The sequence below is a fragment of the Mesocricetus auratus genome, unplaced genomic scaffold, assembly GCF_017639785.1.
Source record: "Mesocricetus auratus isolate SY011 unplaced genomic scaffold, BCM_Maur_2.0 Super-Scaffold_100014, whole genome shotgun sequence".
Classification (NCBI taxonomy): domain Eukaryota; kingdom Metazoa; phylum Chordata; class Mammalia; order Rodentia; family Cricetidae; genus Mesocricetus; species Mesocricetus auratus.
In genome coordinates, this window is record NW_024429197.1 from 49,482,678 (window position 1) to 49,509,726 (window position 27,049).

Genomic DNA, 27,049 nt, shown 5'->3' on the forward strand with positions numbered 1-27,049 from the left:
ACATTCTTGCTTCCAAGTTTTCTTTGCAAACACCATTCTATCTCTAAGCTCTCAGTGTTGGGTGTCCAAGCTGGAGGCTCTTGGTACTGCATTCCCTTCCGGCCTCATTCTTTGGCCAAGAACACAGTTACAAACAACATCTTCATGGTGATAAGTTTTCCTCTAGCCTCTCTGATGGACCCCCAGGTTTGAATATATGATGACCTGCTGGTTTGTATAAAGCACATTGCATGTTAAATCAGAGGTTGTTTGTTTTTCTCAAGTTTGCTCTTTTAGGAGATTTCCTGCCAAGCACATGGCATCACTATGCTCTAAATTACACAACCAAACATTCAAACATCTAGGTATGCCCGCCTTTCTCCCTCTCTCTTTTCCTCCTGTCCATTCCATGCATCCTTCACCCTTCTTCTACCCTTGGGGATTGAACTCAGTCCTATGTAGACAATATGCTGCTATTGAGTCCCAGCTCCAGCCTTTATTTTTGTTTGTTGCCTTAAAATTGTCATCATTACCATCAATGAGTCTTGACAGGTCAGTCATCAGAACACACTGTGATTGTGACTATCTTACCACCTCCACTTCTGTCATTATCATCTTTAGACAAAGTCTCACTGTCTAGCACTGACTGGCCTAGAGCATGCTGTGTAGAACAAACAGACTGGCCTCAGACTCACAGAGATCCTCCTGCCTTTGCATCCCAAGTGCTAGGATTGAAGATGATGTGTACCACTGTGCAAGGCTGTGGTGATCTGAAAAAAAGAATGCCCCACATAGGCTTATAGGGAGAGGCACTGTTAGGAGGTGTGGCCTTGTTGGAGTGGGTACAGCTATGTTGGAGGAAGTGCGCCACTAGGTTACAGCTTTGAGGTCTTAAATGCTCAAGCTAGGTCTAATGTAATATTCACTTCCTGCTTCCTGTTGACTCAGATGTCAAACTCTCAGCTCCATGTCTGTCTGCATGCTACCATGCTTACCACCATAAAGATAATGGACTCTGAAACTATAAGCCAGCCCCAATTAAATGATTTCCTTTATAAAAGTTGTCATGGTGTCTCTTCACAACAGTAAAACCCTAAGACAAAAGCTAATTCGTCATTACTATATCTGGCTGTAGAGTGAAATACATTTTTTAGTTGACCTTCCTATTTCTGTTCCTATGTCTTCCTAATAAAATCTCCACATATGAGTGAATTATTTTTTAAAACATAAATGTGTTTGGTCAACTTGACTTAATACTCTCCCACAGCTTGCTGTGAAACCAAGAGCAAGGGAAGCCTTTACCCAATCTTACTGTGGGGGTTTGAAGGAGACAGACTCAAATATTTGAATGGTGGTCCCCTGCTGGTATAACTGTTTGGGAAAGATTATGAGGTGTGGCCTTGTTGGAAGAGGTGTGTCACTAGGAGTCAGCTTTGTGGTTTCAAAAGCCTGTGCAAATCCAAATGAACTCTTTTTGCTTTGTGCTTGTGGGTTGAGATGTGAGCTCGGTCACCTGCTCCAACATGCCTGCCTGCTGCCATGCTCCCCTATCATAATGGTCATGAACTCTAACTCCTTGCAACTGTGAGCCCCAAAGTAAATGCCTTCTTCTATAAGCTGTCTTGGTCACCATGTTTTATCACAGCACTGTCTTGGTCACCATGCTTTATCACGGCAATGGACTCTTCTCAACTGTCAACCACCCTGTTCAATCCACTAAGTCAAGCTGCCTGAACTTGATCCCTCTTTGCCTCCATTTAGGTCTTTGAGCTTGTCATTTATTCTGCCTATAATCATGCTCCCCTAATTCTTCACAAGGCTCATTTCCTTATCCCAGAGAAAGGATGCCTTCAAAGCAAAGACATTCCCAGACCTTCCTATGTAAACTAAAGTCAACCAGCCTAGCCATTTCTCATTCCTTTACCTTTTGATATTTCCTCCATGTTTCTCTTTACTACTTAAACTCCAATATTTGTTTACTCAATTATTTGTTTCTCATGCCTAAATATAAGCCTCCCAAGGGTAGAAGGTTTGTCTATTCTATTTGCAGTAGCATCCCTGATACATACATAATCTCAATATTTATTCAACAAATGAATTTTAAAACATCATTAGAAAAGTCCCTCCCCTGTGTTGTAGTGTGTGTGTGTGTGTGTGTGTGTGTGTGTGTGTGTGTGCATGTGGTGAATGAGTGTACAGGTGCGGTGTGGTACACATGGGCAAGACTGAGCAGGATAGGGGGTTATCTGTCTCTAGGGCTCTCCACCTTATTGCCTTGAGACAAGGTCTTTCACTTAACCCAACTTTGCCATTTAGGATATACTGTCTGGCCAGTGAGCTCTAGAGACCCACTTTCAGGAGTTACAGACAAAAGCAGCCATGCCTGGCTTTTTTATTGGCTCTGGGGGTTAGAACTTGGATCCTCAGAATTTCACAGCAAGAACTTTTACCTACTGAGCCATCTGCCCAGGCCTGATAGCAATTTATTGTTCATGGAAAGGCATTGTTATTCATGTTCTATCTGTTGTTGTCTTGAGATTCTCTGAATGTTTCTGTAGGTGCTGGACCTTGAGTGATACTTTCCTATCCTATTTTGCAGCTGTTTCCAGCAAATTGAAATATTCCCTGGTGGGGTGAGGGTTTGTGGGGGTGGGTAGAGGCTCAAGGAAGATAGTTCCAAGACTTGGAAAGCTCACAAAAGTTACAAAATCTACAAATAATTGCTGGGAGAAGAGGAGAGTGTCCTCTGGCACTGACTCCAAGTTGTATAGGGACCATCAGAGATGTAGCTTTTGTGAGCTGACCCTTACCGTGCTTCTGTAAGTGTCTCCAAATGAAGTTACAGTTGACTGAGCTAGACTAAGCTAGAATCATTGCTTAGGTCCATCATTTCATAGGTCCACATTATCTGGGATGAATAACCATCTTCATCTCTCTCTAGCAGAAGTCACAAAGCATCCCTGAATAAAATGATCTTTGTTGATTATTACTGTTTCAATCAGGCATTCATACCTGGTCAAGGAACAGACAACCTGTAGTTTGATTTTTGACTAGCTGGCTTGGTTTGAGAATTCAGCCATTGCTATTTATTTAGTTCAAAGTCTGTTTCTGGGAGAATGGAGGAGCTGTCAGCTCCTGTAACCTTTACTGTCTTTTGCATAACAATAAGGCCTTTAAAACATCGTGAGTATCTGACAATAGAGGATACAGTAAATACACACTGTGAGATGCTATATAGTAATTGAAACAATGCAAATAAAGATTGGAATAAAGAATCATTCTTTAACATGTACTGTTGAATGACAGAAGAAAAACAATATATCATTATATTATGCAACATCACTTCAATTTTGCTAATTTCCTCTGTGGATACACACATGTATATAATATATTCACATATAACACATATGATTTTCATTAAAGTTATGTTATTTAGAAACTTTTTCACAAAAAAGGCACTCTGTAATTTTATGAATTATTTAAAATTATGTTTTGCATTGCATGCATGGCATATGAAACTATGTATAGAGTTCATGTACAGTATACATTTATATCAGTCAACAAATCAGAATATGTGTTCTCTCTAAGCCCACATGTATCAGTCTGTGTGTATCTAATTCTTCATCAACCCTCCAACTACAAATTCAGTTCAAATTCTGAATTCTGATTTTATGATAATCATTTAAAAATTTGACAAGTATCTTATTTGTATTCTAAAGAAACTGCAGCAGAGAAACTGGAATATTCTAAGATCTCTTACTCTGCTCATAATTCATTTGCCATTTCAGAGTTACTTGCCACATATCGTTAAAAGAAATTTCTCTTATGGGCCTTACCCAATGCATTGATGGGTATAGCAAGATGTAGATAGGAGTTACATCATTTTGTCAGAATTTTACTCCAAGGCGAGCAGCGGTGGTGCCTTTAATCCCAGCACTCAGGAGACAGAGGCAGGCGAATCTCTGTGAGTTTGAGACCAGCATAGTCTAAAAGAGCAAGTTCCAGGACAGCCTCCAAAGCCACAGAGAAACCCTGTTTCAACCCCCCCAAAGAAAAACTCACTCCTGTTGTTTAAAAATCATATTATGGAATAATAGTAGCTCTATGTAAACATTTCCTTTCATTTTGCAAATTCAAATTTGTCTCTGTTTAGATTGTAGTGTTCTCCTCTTTAACTGAAATTCTGTATTATGCATACCAAGTAAGAAATTCAACTATTGCCTAATAAATCACTTAGAGACTGGTTTATTATAATTCAAATATTAACGCCTTAGGCTAACAATCATTTGCAATAATAGACTAAAAATGAGATATAAGACAGTAATGGATGCATTTTGAGTCAATAAGTAAAATCACTGAACTTAGTGTGTATTTAATTAAGAAGTCCTCAGGTTGTTTAGAACTCAAATTTATCCATAATTAAAAAATTAATTAACTTGCCTAATATTTTTAGAATACCTGCTGTGCCAAGTGCTAACAAGAAATGAACTGGACCCTCTAAAAATAATTGCATGATCTATTATCAAATTAAAGCTATGCCATATGTGATGACTAGTTTAATGTCAACCTGACACAAGTTATAGTCATTTGAGAAGAGGGAACCTCAGTTAAGAAAATGCCTCTATAAGATCAGGCTGTAGGCAAGCCTGTATGGTAATTATTGATTGATGTGGGAGGACCCAACACATTGTGGGTGATGCTATGCTTTGGATGGTGGTCCTGGGTTCTATAAGACAGCAGGATAATACACTAGGGACCCTTTTCCTTCTACTGGATGGCTTCATCCAGTTTTGATATGAGAGTTTGTGCCTAGTCTTATTGTAATTTGTTATGTCATGTATGTTGGGGTTCTGTTACTGTGAAGAGACACCATGGCAACTCTTGTAAAGGAAAACATTTAGTTGGGTGACTTACAGTTCAGAGGGTTAGTGCATTATTGTCATGGTAGTCCATGGCATCATGTAGGAAGAGATGGTGCTGGAGAAGGAGCTGAGAGAGAGTTCTACATCTTGATCCAAAGACAACAAAAGATGCCCATTTATACAACAAGGACATCTGCTCCACTATGTTCATAGCAGCATTATTTGTAATAGCTAGATCCTGGAAGCAACCTAGATGCCCTACAACTGAAGAGTGGATAGAGAAAATGTGGTACATTTATACAATGGAGTACTACTCAGCAAAAACAACAACAACAACAACAACAATGGAATCTTGAAATTTGCAGGCAAATGGATGGCACTAGAAGAAGCCATCCTGAGTGAGGTAACCCAGTCACAAAAGGACAAACATGGTATGTACTCACTCATATATGGACTTTAGACATGGATCAGGGGAGTGTCAACCTACAATTCTATTGTCAGTGAGTTTGGGAAACAGGGAGGTTCCCAAGAGAAATGCATGATACCTCAGAGAAGTGGAGGCAAGATCTCCTGAGCAGATTGGGAGCATGGGGGGGGGAAGGAGAGGGAACCAGGAAAAAGAGAGGGGGATAAGAGGAGGGGAGAAGAAGACATGGGGAGCAGGAAGGTTGAGTCGGGGTAAGAATAAAGGAGAGCAGGATGAGAGATACCATAATAGATGAAGTCATTGTAGGTTTGAGGAGAGAGCTAACACTAGTGAGATTTCCAGAGATCTACAAAGATAACACCAACTGGCAAACTAAGCAATATCAGAGAGGCTACATTAATGGCTCCTCCCTGATGATAAGGTTGATGACTACCTTATATGCCATCCTAGAACCTTCATCCAGTGACTGATGGAAGCAGAGACAGATACCCATAGCTAAACATTGAGCTGCACCCTTGGAGCCCAGTGACAGAGATGGAGGAGTGATGAGCAAAGGGTTCAAGACCATGCTGGTGAAACCCACAAAGACAGCTGACCGGACAAGGGGGGAGATCTTGAACTCCAGACTGATGGCTGAGAGGCCAACAGGTGACTGATCCAGACTCCATGAATGTAGTCTCAGTGAGGAGGCCTCAGAAATGTCTGGGACCTTGGGTAACAGATCAGTGTTCACTATGGCGTATGAATGAACTTTGGGAGCCCATTCCATATGGAGGGATGCTCTCTCAGCCTGGACACATGGGGAAGGGCCTAGGTCCTGCCCTGGATGAAATGACAGACTCCATAGATCCCCCCAAGGAGGGCCTCACCCTCCCTGAGGAATGATGTGGGGATTGGGCTGGGGGATGGGGGGGCTGGTGGAGGGGCAAGGGAGGAGGGGTGGGAGACGGAGCTGAGATTGACATGTGAAGCATACATGTTTCTAATTTAAATAAAACATATATTGAGAAAAAAAAGAAAACTGCAGGGGAAATCAACATAAAGTAAGATATCGGTGAGGACCTTTCTTCTGTCTTAAAAAGGAATACTGACAGCTTCTAAATCCCACTGATCCAAAGCACCCTGACAGAAGGTGGAATTTCTTAGTAGTTAATGGGAGCTGACCACATGACACCACACATATGTTCTTGAAAGTTCGTATCTGTGTTTCCTCTAGTAAATACCACATACTATAGGCTCATGGAAGAAGAATTAGAGTAGAGTCAAGGGCTTGCTGACCTGCAAAGGTCCCCAGACAGTGTTGCTCTGTCCAGAGGATGAGTTAAGAGAGCCGTATTTTCAGCTTCAAATGAGTGAGCTTAGTAGCTATGGGTAGCAAGCAAAAGTAAGAGAATAAATTGAGGATAGTAGATAGATAGTAGGCCATCATCAAACCGGACACTTATAGAATCCAGCAGAAATGACTGGGGTTTCCTGCTGGAACAGTCATGCTGGGCTCCTGAGTAAGTCACAGGCAGAGCCGAGTGTTCTCTCTGTAGTCGGGCTTTCTGTGTCTCATAACCATTACAGTTTTTTTTTTCATTCTGTGGGATGAACCATAACAACCTCAGCTGGGAATGGTTTACCATATAGCTGTTCCTAATTTTTAAAATGTTCATTACATTCTATTTTTTTTCTTTGAGACAGAGTTTCTCTGTATTGCTTTGGAGACTGTCCTGGAACTCGCTTTGTAGACCAGGCTGGCCTCCCGAGTGCTGGGACTAAAGTCGTGTGCCACCACTGCCGGGCCACATTCTATTTATTTGTTTGTTTTGTGTGTGTTCTCATGTGCCACAGTGTACTAGTGGATGTCAGGACAGCTTTCAGGAGTCCATAATGGTCTTCTATCATGTGGGTTCCAGGGACTGAGCTCAGGTCATCAGCCTTGGTGGCAAGCACTCTTAGCCACTGGGCCACTTAGTTGTCCCGAAGGCACAAAGTATTTAATATCCTGAGCCATTTGCTGTTTTTTTTCCTTCCTGTTATAGAGTCAGGGAGTTAGACTGACCCAGGACAAGGGATCTCAGAGGTCAGTGCAGGCAAACATGCTACCTCTGAGGCAAAGGTGCCTGTCTCTTGTTCTCATATTTAATCTCCCTTCAGGTACAAAGAACACATGACAACTTACCAATGTAATTCATACTGCAGGTGTGCTCTCAACCTCCAGTGCCACAGCTCAGATGATCAATGTTGACAGTTGGCTCTTCTGATATTTATGCAGTGGAGTCCTGAGTGAAAGACAGGACAGAAAGGCAGAGGCTAAGTACTAATTACAAGAAAATTAGTTTTTATGTACTGTATCCCTTATACGTGCCATAATCACTGATGTGTCACAGCTAATCTTTGTAAGAACTTCACAGCATATATCACCATAATTTAAAGATGGGTAAGAACTTAGGCCCAAAATAATGAAGAGCTCGTTCAAAGTTACTTAACAACTACCTCAAAGGTCTACAGTTGAAACGTGAGTCTTTCAAACTCCAGATGTAGCACGGTTTTTGTGTATCTATTACTAGTAAGAGAATATCTAGGTGTGTGGGGCATGGAGAAAGCAGCTGTAGAAGATGATGTGGATGTCTTATACTAGTAGAACGAGAATGAAATTCACTACCAAATAAAGCCTGCTTGTGTTATCTGGATTTGGAACTGCCTTGGGATTAATTGTTGGGAACTCAGCTGACCCAAATCTATTCCAAACGTATTTTGTTTCTCTTTCCTCTTTCTCCTTTCTGCTCTTCCCTGAACTTGGCTCACAAGAAAACACAGCACATGCCCTGGATGCCAAGACTGGAGAGTTGTCCTCAGTGATTCCTTGGCTTGTGATACAGTTGTACCATGTCCTTTCTTGCTCAGCTCTCATGCTAGTGAGCTACATTTTCCTACTCCTCTACTTTGGGCTTAAACGGGTAAGACTAGAAATGTGCTTAACACTTATCTTGTCCTCTTGTGCTCTAGAATTTCAGAATAAGAACATGGCCTGAATAGCAGTTTCTTAGAATAGACATACCTGGGACTGATTTGGAAAGAACTTATAGTAGGGAGCCAAGATAAGCTAACCTAGAGCCTGAAATAGAGTACATATTAGCCAAAATAGGTACCTACAGACCCGTAGTGTAAGAATAAATGACACTGACTTTTAGTGTATACACACACACACACACACACACACACACACACACACACACACACAATATTGCACTTCCAGGGCCATTAATGCAGACATGATATGCACTAAAATTTGCTGGATGTACAGAAGAAGAAAACTATTGTTTTTCTTTCTGAGTTAATCAGTAGAGAAGTTCAGGGATGAAGTTTCCAGGATGAAGGGGCCTGGATTCATGGCTTGAGCATGAGGGACAGAATGATTGCTGTGTTTACTTGCTGGACCAGGGTGAGATCCAGGGTGAAAGGTGGAGGAAATCCCTGCCAGGGAAAGTGTGCTTCTTCAGCCAGACTTGTAAGCTCCATCCTAGAAGTAAAGCAAAAGCTGATTGTCACTGGAAATGGGCTAAGGAACAAAGGGATAAAGCAATGGTTCTCTTGGCTCTCCACCCTGAAGCCTTACAAGTGAAATTATCGAATTGCTAAACGTAGCTGTCATATTACTAATTGACCTCATTTCACTTCATGTCCCCATAGAATGCCACGTTCAACTACATAGGGCTTAGGCTTTAGTAGAAATACTGGTATATTTTGCTTAAATAATTTTTATTTAAATTAGAAACAGGCTTGCTTCACATGTAAATCCCAGCTCCCTCTCCCTCCCCTCCTCCCCTGTCCCCTACCAACTCCCCCAACCCCCCACCCCATACCCTCTCCGCTCCCCAGGGAGGGTGAGGCCTTCCATGAGGGAATCTTCAAAATCTGTCATATCATCCTGGGCAGGGCCTAGGTCCTCCCCCAAGTGTCTAGGCCGAGAGCACATCCCTCCATGTGGAATGGGCTCCCAAAGTCCATTTGTATGGCAGGGATAAATACTGATTTACTCTCAGAGGCCCCATGGATTGCCAAAGCCTCCTCACTGACACCCACGTTCAGGGGTCTGGATCAGTCCCATGCTGGCCTCTCAGTCATCAGTCAGGGGTCCGTGAGCTCCCCCTTGTTCAGGTCAGCTGCCTCTGTGGGTTTCACCAGCCTGGTCTTGACTTCTTTGCTCATCACTCCTCCCTCTCTGACACTGGGTTCCAAGAGTTTAGTTCAGTGTTTAGCTGTGGGTGTCTGCCTCTACTTCTAATAGCCACTGGATGAAGGCTCTAGGATGGCATCAATCTCATTATCGGGGGAGGGCATTTAAGGTAGCCTCTCCACTATTGCTTAGATTGTCAGTTGGTGTCATCCTTGTAGATCTCTGAAAATCTCACTAGTGCCAGATCTCTTCTCAAACTATAATGGCTCCCTACATTATGGTATCTCTCATCCTGCTCTCCTATATTCTTCCCCCGACTCAACCTTCCTGCCTCCCATGTCCTCCCCTTCTTTTCCCCCTCCCTTTCTCCCAGCTTCCTCTCTCCTCCCCTCCTCCCATGCTCCCAATCCCCTCAGGAGATCCCATCTCAGTCCCATTCCTCTTCTCTAGGGTACCATGCATATCTCTCTTAGGGTTCTCCCTGTTTCCCAGACTCTCTGACTGTGGGATTGTAGGTTGGCAATCCCCTGCTCCATGTCTAAAATCCATATATGAGTGAGTACATTCCACATTTGTCTTTTTGTGACTGGGTTACCTCACTCAGGATGGTTTCTTCTAGTGCCATCCATTTGCCTGTGAATTTCAAGATTCCATTGTAGTAATAAGTAAATTTTGTCTTTAGAAATGAAAGAAACCAGAAACATATCTTGTTCCTGCCTTCTATTCAAGTTATGAAACCTCACCACGATCAAGTATTTGCATCCTGAAACAATTAACTCCCCTAAATTGGAACTCAAAATGTTGTGCATACAATTAAGGGCTATAATACTACGTCCTTGTATACAAGAAATAATCACAAGCTTCCCAGAAACCACAGACTTACCCTTGGGTTCTGAAGCTCGGAAGCCTGATGTAGACCTAAAATCAAGGTGCTGGTGGGCTGTGATGGCTCTTGGAGTCTGGGAAAGAAGGTCTCCTTTCATTTCCCAGCTCTCAAGGCTGCCCAGGATTTTACTGAGCAGCAGCTACTGGCTGCATTGCTTTGACACCAACTCTCCCACCTTCCTCCTTAGCACTCAATAACTCTGAGATTGCATTGGCTCTGCCTTAAAAACCAGGATGTTTCCCCATTTTGAGGACTGATTTATAACTTCTATCTGGTGCTTCACAAACAGCTCTTAGGTTTCACTGAAGGCTAAAGGTCTCCCGCAAATGATTTGCAAGAAACAAACAGAAATAGTGATCAGAGCGACTCTATGTGACAACTAGTTTTTAGTGTTTGTTTTTTGGAATCCTGGGTTTGAGCTCAGCAAACAGCCATGCTCTCAGGTAGTCATCCTGATTCCTATGTGTCCAGTTCTCTCTTTCCCTTTGTTTTCTCTTTCTTGCGTTTTAGGTAGGATGGATGTGTTCAGGTGGGTGTGTGCATGTGTGTACATGAAGGCCAGAGGGCAATGTGAGCTGTTTTCCTCCTTGATCTACACCTTATTGTCTAAGACAGGGTCTCTCACTTATCCTGGAGTCTATTGATATGCTAGGCTGACCAGTCAGCTCCATGGATCTACTTGTGTCTGCTCCACTAGTGTTGGAGCTATAGACATGCACCTCCATGGCTTGCTTTTGTGAGCATCCCCGGGATCTAAACCCAGGTCCTCATGTATGTGCAGCAAGCACCAAGTGAGCTATCTCTCTAGCACCTCCATTACTTTCTCCTTTGGTTCCCCTTTCCTTGAAGGCATCCGAATTTCTAATAATTCCCAGCTCCATCTTTTTCTCTCTCTTTCTAGAGTAAGTAATCACTTACATTAGTACCTATTTCCTGTCTTACATCCTAACTTGCCCATGATTCCATGGTCATATTGCTTCTAGTGCCATATTTTCTAGAAGAGGAGAGGTAGCAGGAGAGGGGGAGGGGAGAGGAAAGATGCTGTTTAATTGACTTTATTTTCATTAGAGCAGAGTTTACCAACAACTTTAACATGGCTAACCATTTCATCTACAGCCTGACTGTTGGGTTTCAGATTCATCTCCCCTCTACCTTCGTTGTTCTCTGCTTGGCTTCAGGGATTGACCCAACGGGGGAGATGGGAATGAAGGATGTGGGAACACCAGACCTTGAGCAGACACCCACTTCCCCTTCTGCCTGGGAGTAGGCAGCTGTAAGACAATGTTTAGTAAAAACATGTTTACTAAAAACGATACAATAAGTTCCTGGAAAAGGCCTTCCCACGGAAACCGCCCTGACCTCGACCTTGTCCAAAAACTAAGCGCACCTTCAAAACCCACACACATCCACCTCTGGAGTCAGAGCAGAACCGGCCAGGGTAGAGGAGAGAGCAGAAGCTTCTCTGGTGGGAGCTTTTCTTAGGAGGTTTTCTTGAACCTCTTTGGAGCCTGTTTAAAGTTTTCTTTATATCATTGAACGAGTCTCTGTGTTGTCAATCCCTGACACCCTCCGCACGTTCTCGGACACAGGCCGCGCAGCAGACGTGACAGAAGGAAGGCTAGATATGCAGACACTCATACAGGAAAGCTGGGATGTGGTTTGTGCTTGCTCTCACAGAGGGCATGAACTACAGCAGCAGCGACTAGAAACTCAGTTTGTCTTCTGCATCTGAATTGAGGAGGCAAGTGTATTGCACTCAGCCAAATAAGGAGGCAGCTTCATGGTATACAGTTAAACAAGGAAGTAGATTTAGCTAACCTTGTTGGGGTGGGTCTTTGGAGGTCAGCTGGTTCAGGTTGCTGTCATCCAAGAAGAGAAAGCTGTGGCTGCTAGGTTTTACACACCCTGGTCAATTGTTCTTAAACACTCATACTTGGACTAAAGGAAGACTTTGCCATGCCTCTGAGTCTCACCCAGGGAAGATTTTTGTTACTCCCATTGGTCTGAGGCATTGGGGTCCCTGACATGGCCATGCCCATGTCAACAACACACATTCACTCAAGACTTCATCTGCTCTTACACATTCCTTCTTGGTTCCCTCTTCAACAAAGACACTTTCCATTCCTCTTTGAAGCTGGACATCTTAGTCTATTTTCTGTTACTAAACGAGAATGACCAGAAGTGGATAAATTATGAGTAATATAATTTTATCTAGCTCACAGTTCTGGAGGCTAGGTAGTTCAAATGTATCTTTGCTTGTCAAGGGCAGTCTTACTGCATTATAATAAAGCAGAAGACAAGGAATGGTGAGCCAGAGCAAGAATCCTAGATTGGTCTCTCTTTCTCCTCATAAACCCATTAATGCCTTTATAGAGTTCCTACCATCATAATCTTGTGTAATTATTCACCCCAAGACTCCATTTCCTCCTATCGTCAACATATGAATCCAGGGATTAACTTTCCACCACTTAAACTTTCAAAGCACACATTCCACCACAACCTTGAGAAGTTCTGAGTTTCTGTAGGCTCCTTGTTTTCACAGTGTTCTCTTTGCAAGAACAAGTGAATGTTTTTGGAATGCTTTAAACCTCTTCCTTTCTCCTCCCCTTCTTGTATTGGCAAATTCCTACTCTTTTGTATTAGTCTGGACTTTTTTAGAGGAATAGAACTGATAGCATGAATATATGGGATTTATTACAGTAGCTTACAGGCTGTGGTCCAGTTCATCTAACAACGGCTGTCTCCCAATAGCAAAGCTAAGAATACCATGGTTGTTTAGTCTCTGAAGGTGGCTGTCTCAGCTGGTCTTCAGTGTACATTGGAACCCTGAAGAAGTAGACTTTAATGCTAGTGAATGAATGTCTCAGCAGCAGGATAGATGAACTTGCCATGGGGAATGAGGGCAAGCAGGCAAAATTCAAAAACTTCCTTCTTTTGTGTTCTTTTTATATAGGTTGCTACCTGGAGGTATGTCCCAGGTTTAGACTGGGTCTTCTGATCTCAAATGATCCAATTAAGAAAATCCTTCATGGGCATGCCCATTTATTCTGGTTTAATTGATTCCAGATTCAAGTCAGCAACCAAGATTAGCCACCTTGTCCCTCAACCCTCAGGTAACTTTTATTTTTATCTTTATGATTGTATTTATTAATAATGTGCATGTGTGATGATGAGATGATAATGATGGTGGTGCTGGTGGTAGTGTGTGTGTGTGTGTGTGTGTGTGTGTGTGTGTGTGTGTGTGTGCGCGTGCACTGGCTAGTTTTGTCGACTTGACACGAAATAGAGTCACATGGGGTGAGGGAACCAGAACCCAGGAATTTGCCCAGTGTAGCAGTTTTGCTTGGCAGGAGGTTTCTCAGGCGAAGTTGCAACAGTTCTGCTCTGCTTCCAGGAATGGAGACCGGAGTGTAACAACTCTGCTCTGCCAGGGGAAGGTTTCCCTGGCAAAAGTCTTACAGCCCCACTCACTCTGCTCTGTCCAGAGTCTCCTTTGCTCCACTGTTGCAAAAGAGGATCTTCACTCAAAGCTTATCGAAGGGGTTTATTGGGAGGGAAGAATCCAGGAGAGTGGCTGCCCTCTGCAAGACTGGCAGAGGACAGCTGGGTAGCATGAACAGCCTGAAGCTGAACAGACACATAGGGCTTTCAGGGTGGGATTGGTCAGATTTTAATGCTGAGCTCACATTGGCTAGAGCTCCTGCTCAAGGATTGGCTAGTTTTCTGCACAGGATTAGGGCCAGATTTGGCTCTGGTTTCAGGGTCAAAGTGTGTTTCTTTCTCTGGTCCTTTTTAGCCTTTTGACTCCAATTTTAGGGCCAGAGTGCATTTCTTTCACTGACTCTGATTCCAGGGACAAAGTGTGTTCCTTTGGCACTGGTTTCAGGGTCAGGGTACATTTCTTTGGTTCTGGTTGCAGGGCCAAAGTGTGTTTCTTTGGCTCTGCTCAGGGTGTGTTTCTTTGACTGGTCTCTTTTCCCTACACGGAGACCATTGTACTCACTGGCCTATGAGTCAGCCCTTTCAAGCACTTCCCCTGAGGACTATGAGCTAGTAAAAGATCCAGTCATAATGGTTCCCAGCCTACTCATGGTGATTCAGACAAGAAGGCAAGAGGGCTTGTGCTTACTCATAGAAGAGTGGGATAACAGCATCATTTCATTCAATAGGTATTTAAGAACCTAAGTAGAAACTGTAACAGCAATAGCAAAGCCCTCAGTGTTTGCATGGATGAGCTGGAAAGCCTGCTTTCGTTAGCGTAGCTGTCATAATGTGCAGCAAGTCCCCCGATTCACTATCTGTTACCATATACTCTTTTCCCAGGCATGTTCTAGCCCAGCATGAAACAGTGGTGGGTATAGAAAAAGTGAACAATATTTCAAAATACAAATTTAGGACAAATATAAGAAGTTTACTAGTACTGACTAACCACTGCGCTGGGCACAACTGCCTAAGAATATTGCCTATACACTAGGGGAGGATTTGTAGCTTACATCAGGTAATACTGTAATTCCATTTTCTAAGTTAGTTTTGTCAAATATTTGTGTGATTAGAAAAAAATCTTAAAACAATTCAAAGGACTGACCCAAAGCTTTCTGGTTGTCTGGAAGAAATCAGAGTCTAATCAGTTATTATGATTACCAATCTTTACCAAACTAGAGTAGATTTGGAGTCACCTGGAAGACACACCTCCAGGTGTGTCTGTGAGGATTATCTGAGGAGGGGAGGATTATCTAAGGAGGGGAGACCCCACTCGAATGTGGGTGGCACCAACCTATGGGCTGGGGAAGCGGATTAAGAGGGACAAGAAGAAAGTGAGTTTAGTGCCAGCATTCCCCTCTTCCGGGTTCCTGCTTCAGACACGATTTGAGCAGCCACTTTGTGGTTGTGATGTGGTGTCTTGAGCAACTCTCGCCCATCACACCCTTCCTGCCAAGACAGATGCTTCTCAAACTGGAAGCTGGAACAAACCCTTCCTCAGGTTGTTTTTGTAGGGAATTTTGTGCCAGCAATAAAGAAAAGTAGCTAATGTTGCCGTCACGCTACTGGCACATCTAGATATTTCTGAAGCCTGAAGTTGATAAGCTGTTCAGTTGTCTGTCAGTTATTAGTATTCAAATCGATAGGTATTTGTGTGTTTCACATTGATGGAAATACTGGCATCTAGCCTTCCCACCCTAGGGTGTAAACAAGTTATTTTCAGAGTTGGAGACCGAACAACTGAATCCTGTTGGCTTGTTAAACTCAGGGCACAAGGCTATGGGGTAAAGGTAAGGAACAGGCCACCTGAATGATCAAATGTGCTTTTCGAAGATGAGCTCCCTATCGCTCAGTGTTGAACTCCTCAAAGCTGAGAGTGGTAACTTGGATGACAAGGTCTCTCACAGGCTCAATTATTTGAATACTTCATCCCAAATTGGTAGCATTATTAAGGGAAGGCAGGACCCCAACTCTCTCCCACCCAACTCCCCACCCTAACTCCAGTGTCTATACTGAGCCCCTCTCCATAGGAATTGGGCTCCAAAAAGCCACTTCATGCACTAGGGATCGATCCTGGTCCCACTGCCAGTGGCCCCACAAACTGCCCAAGCCATTCACTGTCACCGGCATTCAGGGGGTCTAGTTTGGTCTTATGTAGGTTCCCCAGCTGTCAGTCTGGAGTCAGTGAGCTCCTAATAGTTTGTGTCAGCTGTTGGGTTTCTCCATCTATGGTCATGATTCCTTTGCTCATATTATCACTCCTTCCTCTGGACTCCAGGAGTTTGGCCCAGTGGTTAGTTGTGATCTCTGTATCTGCTTCCATCAGTTAACGGATAAAAGTTCTATGCTGACAATTACAGTAATCCTCAATTTGACTATAGGCTGGCTATCTTTTGCTTTATGTCTAATATCCACTTAAGAGTGAATATATACCATATTTGAACAGACACTATTTTGCCAGATTAAAAGTTCATCAGTTCAGGGGCATTCTAAGCAAACAACACAAAAAAATTATAACACGCAAAGGTATGGAAATAGAAAGAGGACATGATTATATCTAGGAAACAACAAGGTGTTCTATAGCTGGAGTGTGTGTGTCTGTGTGTGTGTGTGTCTGTGTGTCTCTTTGTGTGTGGACATGTGTACATATGTATAGCAGATCAGTGGATCAGATCTGTTTGATAATACATCTTGGGACTAAATTTTGATGGGAAGTATGCACTTTACCAAAAATGTTTATCCTGCTTTTTAGATGAACAATGTTAATAGTCTCACAGCCAACCCTTTCTCCATGGTCAGATTCCAATCTCAACAATAGTCTGCTTACAATGCCATCTCTCTGGCTTCGCTCCTACCTCATCTCCTTTTCTGGACAACTGCATTTTCAGACATTAATATGAACCAGTGGCTGACAAAATTCCCTCTGTCAACCTGTTTATCTTGTTAGTGACATGAATAATCAAATTCAATTGGATTAAACAAGCTGTAACACACTGTCAAAAGCCATTAGCAGTATAAGAGCCCCAAGCCATGAAGACCTCTCTCTGTGTATCTTAGAGTTTTTCTCATGAAAGGAGAAGTTCAAAATAAAGGAAACAGTATGTTTTATTTACAAGCCCAGAGTCCTTCAGGGTCAGGGCCAGCTTACTAACTGTATGGTTTAATGATTTTCTCCTCCTCTTGGAATTCAGGAGCAATACTCTCTACTTGGCAATCTTTCAAGTACCATGGTTTCTTGTTGAGATTAAAATGCTGATGCATCATACAGTGTATATGTGATCTATATTTTGCAAAGGGAACAAATGAGGAACTATAATCAAATCTAATAAGCGAATCTGCATAGGATACTCCCTTCGGCCATTTGAGAGATATTTTGTCCACTTCCTGGAAACCTTGCTATATTTTTCCAGGCTTGATGGCATCACACACCTGCCAGTTTCCTGCAGTTTTTTTTAGTAAGAATGGTTGTGCACTGTAATTAACAAGGTGCCAGTGATTTATGGGGTTGTCAGGAGCAGAAAACATTGAGAGAGCTAAAACAAAACGAACAAACAGAAATCCCACCCTCCTCGAACAAAACATCTGGAAATGAGACACAAGTGGACCTTCACCTAAACAATCCCATGCCCTGTTCAGCTGACTGTTTTCCTGTAAGGAAAGAAATTGCAGTCCAAAGAGATATGTGATACCTCCTATTTAGTAACGTCTAAAACGCCGAGAGAATAGAGGTTATTTATCCTGCCTGGTGCGTTTTCCATATGTGAACTGTCCCTGCTGACATGACCAGCCAAGCTAGTGTACAAGATACAGAAGCCCACACTACCACTTGTTTTCCTTTCTGCACATAGTTATCTCAGTCATGCCACAGTGACAGTTGGAAGTGAGGGGAATGAAAACGAGGAAGGGGAGAGATTTAGTGTTTCCTATTCGTCCATTGTCACAAAAGGCTAGAGGGCCATGATGTGACAGCATATGCAGGCCAGGCACTCTCACGCTCTAGGGATTCAGATGGCTCTCAGTGAAGTTGAGACAGGGGGAGGTGAGCTCCAGTTTTAAGGGAGTCACCTTATAGTCAAGAGTAGCTGAATCTTGACCTGTATTGAAAAAGTATACCACTTTTTTCAATGTCTAGCTTGGAGGGTTGAGTTTCCTAGGAGCATGGCCAAGGGTCCTTAAACATTGTTCATGTTTTCCCTAGGAGACAACACCATAGCACTTTGTGCCTTGAAGTACAGGGGAAATAGGAGACTGGTAATCTAGGTTACATTATGGGAGCAACCCCAGAATGGCCGGCTCTGTTTATCTTCTCTGCCCTACTTGGAACTGAAATCTTACCTATTATGGTCAGCTGGGAGTCCCTCAAACCTGGTTTCCCAACTTAAATATCCAGAGAGATTTCTTATCTCTGGACTCATGAACAAAATCAAGGACTGATTGAAATTGAAGGTGCACAATGAAATGAAAACTGAATTCCCACTACCTTAAGCACAAAGATTTACAATTTTCAAGTAAAAATTTGTAGAATTTCTCCAAAAATTTTATCCCTCCTTTTCAGTAGTTAGATTAATACATGTTACTTAATAGTATTTGACCTGGTACTATTTTATTTTCTAGTCTTTGAAAAATCCATGTCCTGCAGATTTTTATCTGTATGACCCTTACTAACTGACCTTCACTAAGATGGTCAATTCTTTGTATGTTGGTGTTAGTAATGAGAAAAACTTCTTTGGTCAGTGAAGGATTTTATTATGGCCTTTATTAAGTTCACTGAAAGAAGGTGACAATCCTTTACTCTATTGGTTCCTGGTACCTTCTGGAATGATTTGTCTTGGTCACTCTTAGGCACCTCATGACTGTTATGTCTTTACATTGTAGAACCAGTGGATATTGCTAAATTCATCTCTCAATGGATGATGAGTTTGAGTTGAACCAACTGGTAGAAACATGAATGCCAAGTCATTGCCTGTGCAAACACAAACAAACTTCCTCCTTGGCTGTTGTGGAGCCTCTGGGGATATGATTATTGTGGTATCTCACCAAGCCACAAATTATTTTACAATACATACTGAAATACTCTCCAAGTGCTTTTAAAATATGAAGAATAGCTTAATAACCATACTATAGTATTTCAAGGAGAAATAACTTACATAACCAAATAATGTTTAAAATGTTTATTGGATTTCTATAGTGTACCTGTTGACCTGATTATCCCCTATTAGTAATTTGTTACTTGCTGTCATCTATGATATAGGATGATTTTCATAGAGTTAAAAACATACTCTAAAATACTTACTGTTCATATTCTAGCAGGTAAATATGACATAATAAAGAAGCCTGTGAACATCTCTAGAATGGCTGATACTTTGAAAATACATTGTGATTAACTGTGTGTGTGTGTGTGTGTGTGTATGCATTGCCTGGCAGGGTTTTTAGGTCCATAGCTTTACTAAATTTGACAAGTTCTTTCTGATTCAGGCCCCTAACCTCCCTTTTCTTAGAACATTTACTTTAGAACATCTGCAACTGTACATTCCTTCTTTGCATCTTTGATATGTAAATCTTTAAAAAAATCCTCTTTCTAGTTTTACAGCTCAGGATGACCTTTCATAAGAACCTGGGCACCTTTTGAAATGAAATCATGCAGGAGGATAGCACTCCTCACTCCCTCCTCTCTGGAAAGCAGGAGACGAACTTCATTGTGCAGCAATTGAAAACACAGGTGACCTAATCACAGAGAAAAATATTTTCAAACTCAGTGTGCTCTAGCCTCCTCAGGGCCACCCCTCCAGAAACACCCTCTAGACCTCTTCCAATTGCTATGCCCAGCTCCCGAAGAATAACCCGTCATTTGTTTCAATACATTTTGAGTTGGGTTGAGTTCTGGCCTGTTTCCCATGCAGTAGTAGCTTCAAATGACATTTTCCTTGATGGTTTTGTGCTTCCTATAGCACTAAGTTTATTCTAACATGTTCACCAAACGTCATACAATTTCCATAAAACTTTTCGTTGACAGCCAGTTACAGAACAAGTATCTAAATGCTGCTTCGTGTTGGCCTTGAGAAGGTTCATGTCTATGCTGTGGGACGCTCATTGTGTGAGGTTGCACACTGCTACACTAGTGACTTTTAATCCTGCTATTACTTTCTCATCTTACCTTCCTGCTTCATTATTTCTTCTGGAGTAGTTTTCACTAGCAGGCATCTTCAACCTTTAACCTGTTTGTTGTTATGCGTCTTCTCAGCATAGAACAGAAGTCCACCAGATCAGAACCTTTTATGAGATTTCTTCACTGCTGTCTTCGGCAGCTATTTCATGGAATATCTGTTCGATGACTGTTGAACAAAGAAAAGATTAGTAATTAACATTTCATTATTGTTATTATTAGCGTTAGGGTGTGCTTTATTGATTTAATTAGAACTTCTAAAAGCTGAGCTAGGTCTGAGTCAGAAAGCTATAGACTGCTTCATAATAAGTAGTCCCAAGGATTATTTTATATAATTATGATCTAATATGTGGTAAGAAGAATATATATGAATTATTGGAATTTTGCTGAGGATGTCATTTGCATCGTTGGGCAGACCAGTGCAGAAATTTATCTCTGCTTAGTTTCAGTGCCATCTAGACAATTAGCTCCTTTTCAGCTTGTGGACCCTGGAAATCCAGCGGTGGGCGGGGGCTTCCTCCATCTTGTAGGTGGCCACAAACCACAAAACAAAATGTGATTTATAATGAGCATGCGTAGGCTTACGCTGTGTACTTATTTTGGCCTTAGCTCTGTTTACTATGCAGTTTTCCCCATTTGCTTTATTTTTGCTGATTGTTTTAAGTTGGCATTATATTATATTTCAGTACCTGCAAAGACTCCATAATTTATTGGTAATGTAAAAACTGACATAAAATTTAATAGATAAACAAGTAAACTGTTAATAATATCATCTTACATAGAAAGTGATGGCCATGCAATATTTAGAAATTCTTTCTTCTCTCTCTCTCTCTCTCTCTCTCTCTCTCTCTCTCTCTCTCTCTCTTCCTATTATTGATTCTCTGTGGATTCTACATCATGCATCCGGATTCCACTTACCTCCGTGTCCCTTGCTTCTGCCTTCTGACTCACTTCTTTCCTTTAGTCTATCGTCTATCCTGCTCTCATGTCCCCAGGTTGGCTCACCTGCCGCCCCCACAGCAAGTTCAGCTCTAATTTGCTGTGCAGGCAGAGTGCAGGGCCTGCTCTCTTGTGTACTGCAGCTGGTGAGGGGCAGAGCTGGCCTCATCACTCTCATGACCCTGGGACAGAATTGCTTTCTTAAAGCATGTGTTAAGTGAAAAACCAGACACAGAAACACCATATATATATATATATATATATATATATATATATATCAATTATATGTTTTGAAGCATAGGATTGTATTAAGCAGAATCTGTGAAACGTTCTGGGGAAGTAGGGATGGAGAAAAGAGGCCTATTGGGTACCAAGATATGGCAAAGAAAGAAGAATAATTTCTAATGTTCTATAGCAGAACGAGAAAACCATAGCTAGTAGAGAGGATTTTGAGAGTCCTCTACAAGAAATGATAAATATCTTAGATGATAGATATGCAGTTATCTTGATTCCATCATTACATATACATTTGTGTGAGTGTCACACTGTAACCCATTAATAGATACAATTCCTATGTGTACATCCATTAGGATTATCTGGAGTAAAGTATTTTTCTAAATATGGTTTGTTCAGTTCTTCCAAAAGTTGCACATTCATTTCTAGCTGGGAAAACCAGAGCATGGAGTGGTTGCATCATCAATCCAAATTTAAATGACTAGCTTAGGTGATACTATAGTGATTGTCATACTTGTCTTCCAAATTTAAATAGCTAACTGAATTTAGGAGCCTGATAGAATCTGTTTTCCAATTCTTCCTCCAAAATTATCACCTCTGGCTGACCTTCCTTTACTTGTTTCAAAATTTCTAATTACATATTTATCATACTATGCCTCATCAGTATGTCACTGCCAGTGGAATTACACCATATATACATGCTTTAAACTTGGAGACAGATTTGATCCTCAGACTTAACTGCAGGAACAAAGCAAGACAGACACACTCTGGAGTTAGGCTTTTTATGCTAAAATTCTAGACTTACACATTTCTATTGGTGGGACTTGGGAAACATGCCTAGTATTGCCTCAGTTCTTCATGTATGAAAAAATAGTGGCACCTGTGTTGTTAGGTTATTCTGAGCATCTGGCAAGAGATGGCACTTAGAGGACCCAGACTTTGGGCACATAGTCAGGAGTAACTGTTAAGTGTTCTTTTAGCCCAGGTTCTAGGGATATGAGCTCAAGACAGAGAAGATGTTCTAAAACCTAAAACTATCATTTATACATGCAAGTCCAGAGCAGCAGAAATAAAAGGAAAATGGGCAGGGATGGAGGGAAAGCAAATGTGACAAATCATTTTGTTTGTTCATTCACTTCACTGTTTGACTTTTAATTAGTACAAATTACACAAAACAATGGGTTTCATCATATTCTTTTACTACCTGAATATGTGGCTTTCATCATAGTCACCTCTATTACTCTCTCTTAGTCACCCCTTTCCATTTCCACAAGCTTAATATTCTGCTATGGTACACACTCTACGGTTGTTTTGAGACTGGCTTACTTTGGTTACCTGAGTACATTTTACTGAAAATGCCACAATTTCACTCTTTTTTTCTTGTTTGGTAAAACTCTATGCGTACATGCAACATGTTCTCCACCCATTCATCTGTTGAGAGGCAGCTAGGCTCTTGTGATGCTGTAGTAATAAATACTGGGGTCAAGTGCTTCTACAATAAGTTGACTTTACTCTGTATATGAGCACAGGTAGCATGACTGGATCCTGCGGCACCTTTTCATTTAAATTTTTCCTCAGAGCCTACTGAGCTAAGTCAGGTTTCATGCCAGCAGCAGTGTTCAAGGGCTCCTTTCCTCACATCCTCTGTCTCACTCTTCTCTTCCGTGTGACAGTCATCCTGACTGTCCTGAGATGAAGTCTTCATGGAGTTTGAAAAGTCCATTTGCTTAATGGTTAAAGTGATTGAACATTTAACATTTTTAACATCATGAGTTTATTACTTGTGTTTTTCTTTATTGTTTTCTTTATGAGACAGAGACTTGCATTACTAACTAGCCATGAGCTCCAGGCTCAACCAATCCTTCCCCAAGTTGATTTTAAAACGTTTAGAAACTATGACCACTAAAATTTTTATTTGCCTGCAAGTATAAATTATATACTAGCAACACCCGTCTTTTTGTAACTTTTCCCTTTTTCTCCCCGTCCCTGTCCTCCCAGGAATGAACCCAGGGTTTGTGCTTGCTAGTCGATCTGCAAACCCTAGCTCTAGCTCTGTTTTCTCTTCCTTTTTTAAGTTAGAAACAAGCTTGCTTCACATGTCAATCCCAGCTCCCTCTCCCTCCCCTGCTTCCCCACCCCCCCAACCAAGCCCCCCAGTCTCCCTCCCAATCTCCACTCTAATCCCCAGGGAGGGTGAGGCCCTCCATGGTGGATCTCCAGAGTCTGTCATTTCATCCAGGGCAGGGCCTAGGCCTTCCCTCAAGAGTCCCTCATTGTGGGATGGGCAGCCAACATCCATTTGTATGCCAAGGCTAAACACTTCCCAAAGCCCCACAGATTACCTAGGCCTCCTCACTGACACCCACATTCAGGGAGTCTTGGTCAGTCCCATGCTTTACACACAGCCATCAGTCTGGGGTCCAAGAGCTCCCTCTTGTTCAGGTCAACTGTTTCTGTGGGTTAAACCAGCCCAGTCTTGACCCCTTTGCTCACCAGTTCTCTGTCACTGGATTCCAGGAGTTCAGTTCAGTGTTTAGCTGTGGGTGTCTGCCTCTGCTTCCATCAGTCGCTGGATGAAGGTTTTGTTTCCCAGACTCTCTGGCAGTGGGATTGCATGCTGGCACTCCCCTGATTCATGTCTAAAATCCATATATGAGTGAGTACATAGCATGTTTCTCTTTTTGTGACTGGGTTACCTCACTCAGGATGGTTTCTTCTAGTGCCATCTATTTGCCTGCAAATTTCAAGATTTCATTGTTTTTTTCTGCTGAATAGTACTCCATTGTGTAAATGTACCACATTTTCTCTATCCACTCTTCAGTTGAGGGGTATCTAGGCTGCTTCCAGGTTCTGGCTATTACAAATAATGCTGCTATGAACATAGTGGAACAGATGTCCTTGTTGTATGAATTTGCCTCATTTGGATATATGCCTAAGAGTAGAGTTGCTGGGTCTTGTGGTAGACTGATTCCCACTTTCCTGAGGAATCTCCACACTGATTTCCAAAGTGGCTGCACAAGTCAGCACTCCTACCAGCAGTGAAGGTGTGTTCCCCTTTCACCATAACCTCTCCAGCATAAACTGCCATTGCTGTTTGTGATTGTAGCCATTCTGACAGGAGTAAGATGGTATCTCTGAGTTGTTTTGATTTACATTTCCCGGATGGTTAGGTGTAGGAGGAAGTCTGTATGCCGCCATTAACCATGTGACTTACTAGAGGTGCATACAGATGAGGTAATAAAAGAGCAGTTTACAGCACTGCTAACCACACCCACTTTAGGCATGACTAAAGACTTATACGGCCGGACGTAAAGACGTATACGCACGTAGGCGGTGAACTACGTCACTAGCCAGGCCCACTTTTGGGCATGGCTAGGGGGCGTTACGGGGGAAGGCATAAAAGACAGCACACAGGAAGTCTCGGTCTCTTTTCCCGGAGTTCGGCTTCCGGTTCGGGGGGGGGGGGAACTACTTGTCTCATCTGGGTTACTTGTTTGGTATCTTGTGAGTAATTTCTACAATAAATACTTAGTTTTACTTTCAGTAAGTGTGTCGCTTATCGTTACAGCGTTCTTTGGAGCCTCAGTTAGGGATGTTGAGCACTTTCTCACGTGTCTCTCGGCCATTTTAGACTCCTCTACCGAAAATTATCTAGTTCTGTACCCCACTTTTTAATTGGATCCTTTGATGTTTTGGAGACTTGCTTCTTGAGTTCTTTGTAAATTTTGGAGATCAGCCTTCTGTCAGATGTGGGGTTAGTGAATATCTTTTCCCATTCGGTGGGCTGCCTTTTTATCTTGCTGACTGTGTCCTTTGCCTTACAGAAGCTTCTCAGTTTCAGGAGGTCCCATTTATTAATTGTTGATCTCACTGTCTGTGCTATTGGAGTTATGTTCAGGAAGCAGTCTCCTGTACCAATTCGTTCAAGGGTACCTCCCACTTTCTCTTCGAACAGGTTCAGTGTGGCTGGATTTATGTTGAGGTCTTTGATCCATTTGGGCTTAAGTTTTGCGCATAGTGATAGACATGGATCTATCTGCAGTCTTCTACATGTCAGCCTCCAGTTATACCAGCACCGTTTATTGAAGATGCTTTCTTTTTTCCATTGTATACTTTTAGCTTCTTGTCAAAGATCAGGTGTTCATAGGTGTATAGGTTAATGCCTGGGTGTTCAAGTCGATTCCATTTGTCTATCCGTCTATTTTTGTGCCAATACCAAGATATTTTCAGGACTGTAGCTCTGTAATAGAGCTTGAAGTCAGGGATTGTGATGTCTCCAGATATTGCCTTGTTGTACAGGGTTGTTTTGGCTATCCTGGGTCTTTTGTTTTTCATATAAAGTTGAGGATTGTTCTTTCAAGGATTGTGAAGAATCTTGCTGGAATTTTAATGGGGATTGCATTGAATCTAGATTGCTTTTGGTAAGATTGCCATTTTTACTATGTTGATTCTACCTATCCAAGAGCATGGGAGATCTTTCCATTTTCTGGAGTCTTCTTTAATTTCTTTCTTTAAAGACTCAAAGTTCTTGTGATACAGGTCTTTCACTTGTTTGATTAGCATAACCCAAGGTATTTTATGTTGTTTGTGGCAATTGTAAAGGGTGATGTTTCTCTGATTTCTTTCTCAGCCCTTTTGTCATCTGTTTGTAGTAGGACTACTGATTTTCTTGAGTTGATATTGTATCCTGCCACTTTGCTTGTGCCTACAGTGTGTGCCATGTACTTTGGTAATCACAGAAAACTTTACTGACTTCCACAATAACCCTTTGCTCTTCTTGCTTATGTACTGATGAGGAAATCAAGGCTCAGAAACAAGAGCAGTGCTAAGGGTCTAAGGAAGACATTGGGGAGGAGTGAGAATGCATCACTCCATCAATCTGCGTCATTTCCCTTGGAGCAATGTTGTCCACACCACAACCGAATGCATGCATTATTCTATTTAGTTCTCACAGCAGCCTCCCAAAGCACAGCTGTTAGCTTTGTGTACAGGAAAAAATATGTGATGCCAAGCGAATTTGTGTTACCCAGAAAGGTTAAACCTAACAAACATAAGATTTGGTGTTTTGAACTAAAGCAAGCTCACTTCAGGGCTTACCACTGTGTTGTGACACGTATCAGGTGAATCTACACAGATTCCCAATAAGAGTATGGAATCTATACCCATGTTAAAATCACCCATAAATATTGGAGGGTGACTTTTTGTCAGTTTTAAAACTATCTCATTATAAGGCCATTTTCATGGGGGTACGTGGTGCACTCAGAGTTTACTCCTCTTGTACTGCCTTGTCCTTTACTAGCACTTTCTGTCCCACGCGTCCTCTTCTCTTCCCTGGACAATTTTACTTCTGCTTTTATGTACACAAATGATTTAATGTAACTATATAAAATCTGGGACCCAGAAGTAAGAGAAAACATGCATTTTGCTATAAGACGTACGTCGTAGGATATTATTTTAAGATGTGTTCCATTTGTTTATGCTGTGAAACATTTGTTTAATGATGCAGAGATGTGTTGCATCATTTTATGTTGTATTTTTTAACTCTGCGAAGCTGTGTTACTTTGCCTGTCTAAGATACCTATTGGTCTAACAAAGAGCTGAGAGGCCAATAGCAAACAGGAAAAAGGGTAGATGGGCCTGACAGGCAGAATAAATAGAAGGAGAAAAAAGAGAAGTAAAATGAAGGAGCAAGAAAAGGAATGAGAAAAGAAGGAGGACATCAGGGGCCAGCCCCAACTACACAGTAAGCCACGGAGCAAAAAGTAATGAAAGGTACACATAAATAGAGAAAGGTAAAAGCCCAGAGGCAAAAGAGAGACAGGATACTTTAAGAAAGCTGACTAGAAAAAGCCAAGTTAAGGCCAGATATTTATAAGTGATAATAATAATAATAATAATAATAATAATAATAATA

The 27,049-nt window shown here is 41.9% G+C and overlaps 1 long non-coding RNA gene across 3 annotated transcripts in view; it reads left to right on the forward strand.

Moving 5' to 3' along the window:
- LOC106021483 overlaps window positions 1–27,049 on the forward strand; it is a 153,818-nt gene that overhangs the window by 38,667 nt on the left and 88,102 nt on the right. Inside the window, exons 2-4 of one of the 3 annotated variants that reach the window (XR_005881362.1) lie at window positions 8,065–8,213; window positions 13,273–13,432; window positions 19,382–19,518. This is a non-coding gene — a long non-coding RNA (uncharacterized LOC106021483). The remainder of the gene's footprint in view (window positions 1–8,064; window positions 8,214–13,272; window positions 13,433–19,381; window positions 19,519–27,049) is intronic. The other 2 variants (XR_005881363.1, XR_005881364.1) reach the window with 2 other exon arrangements.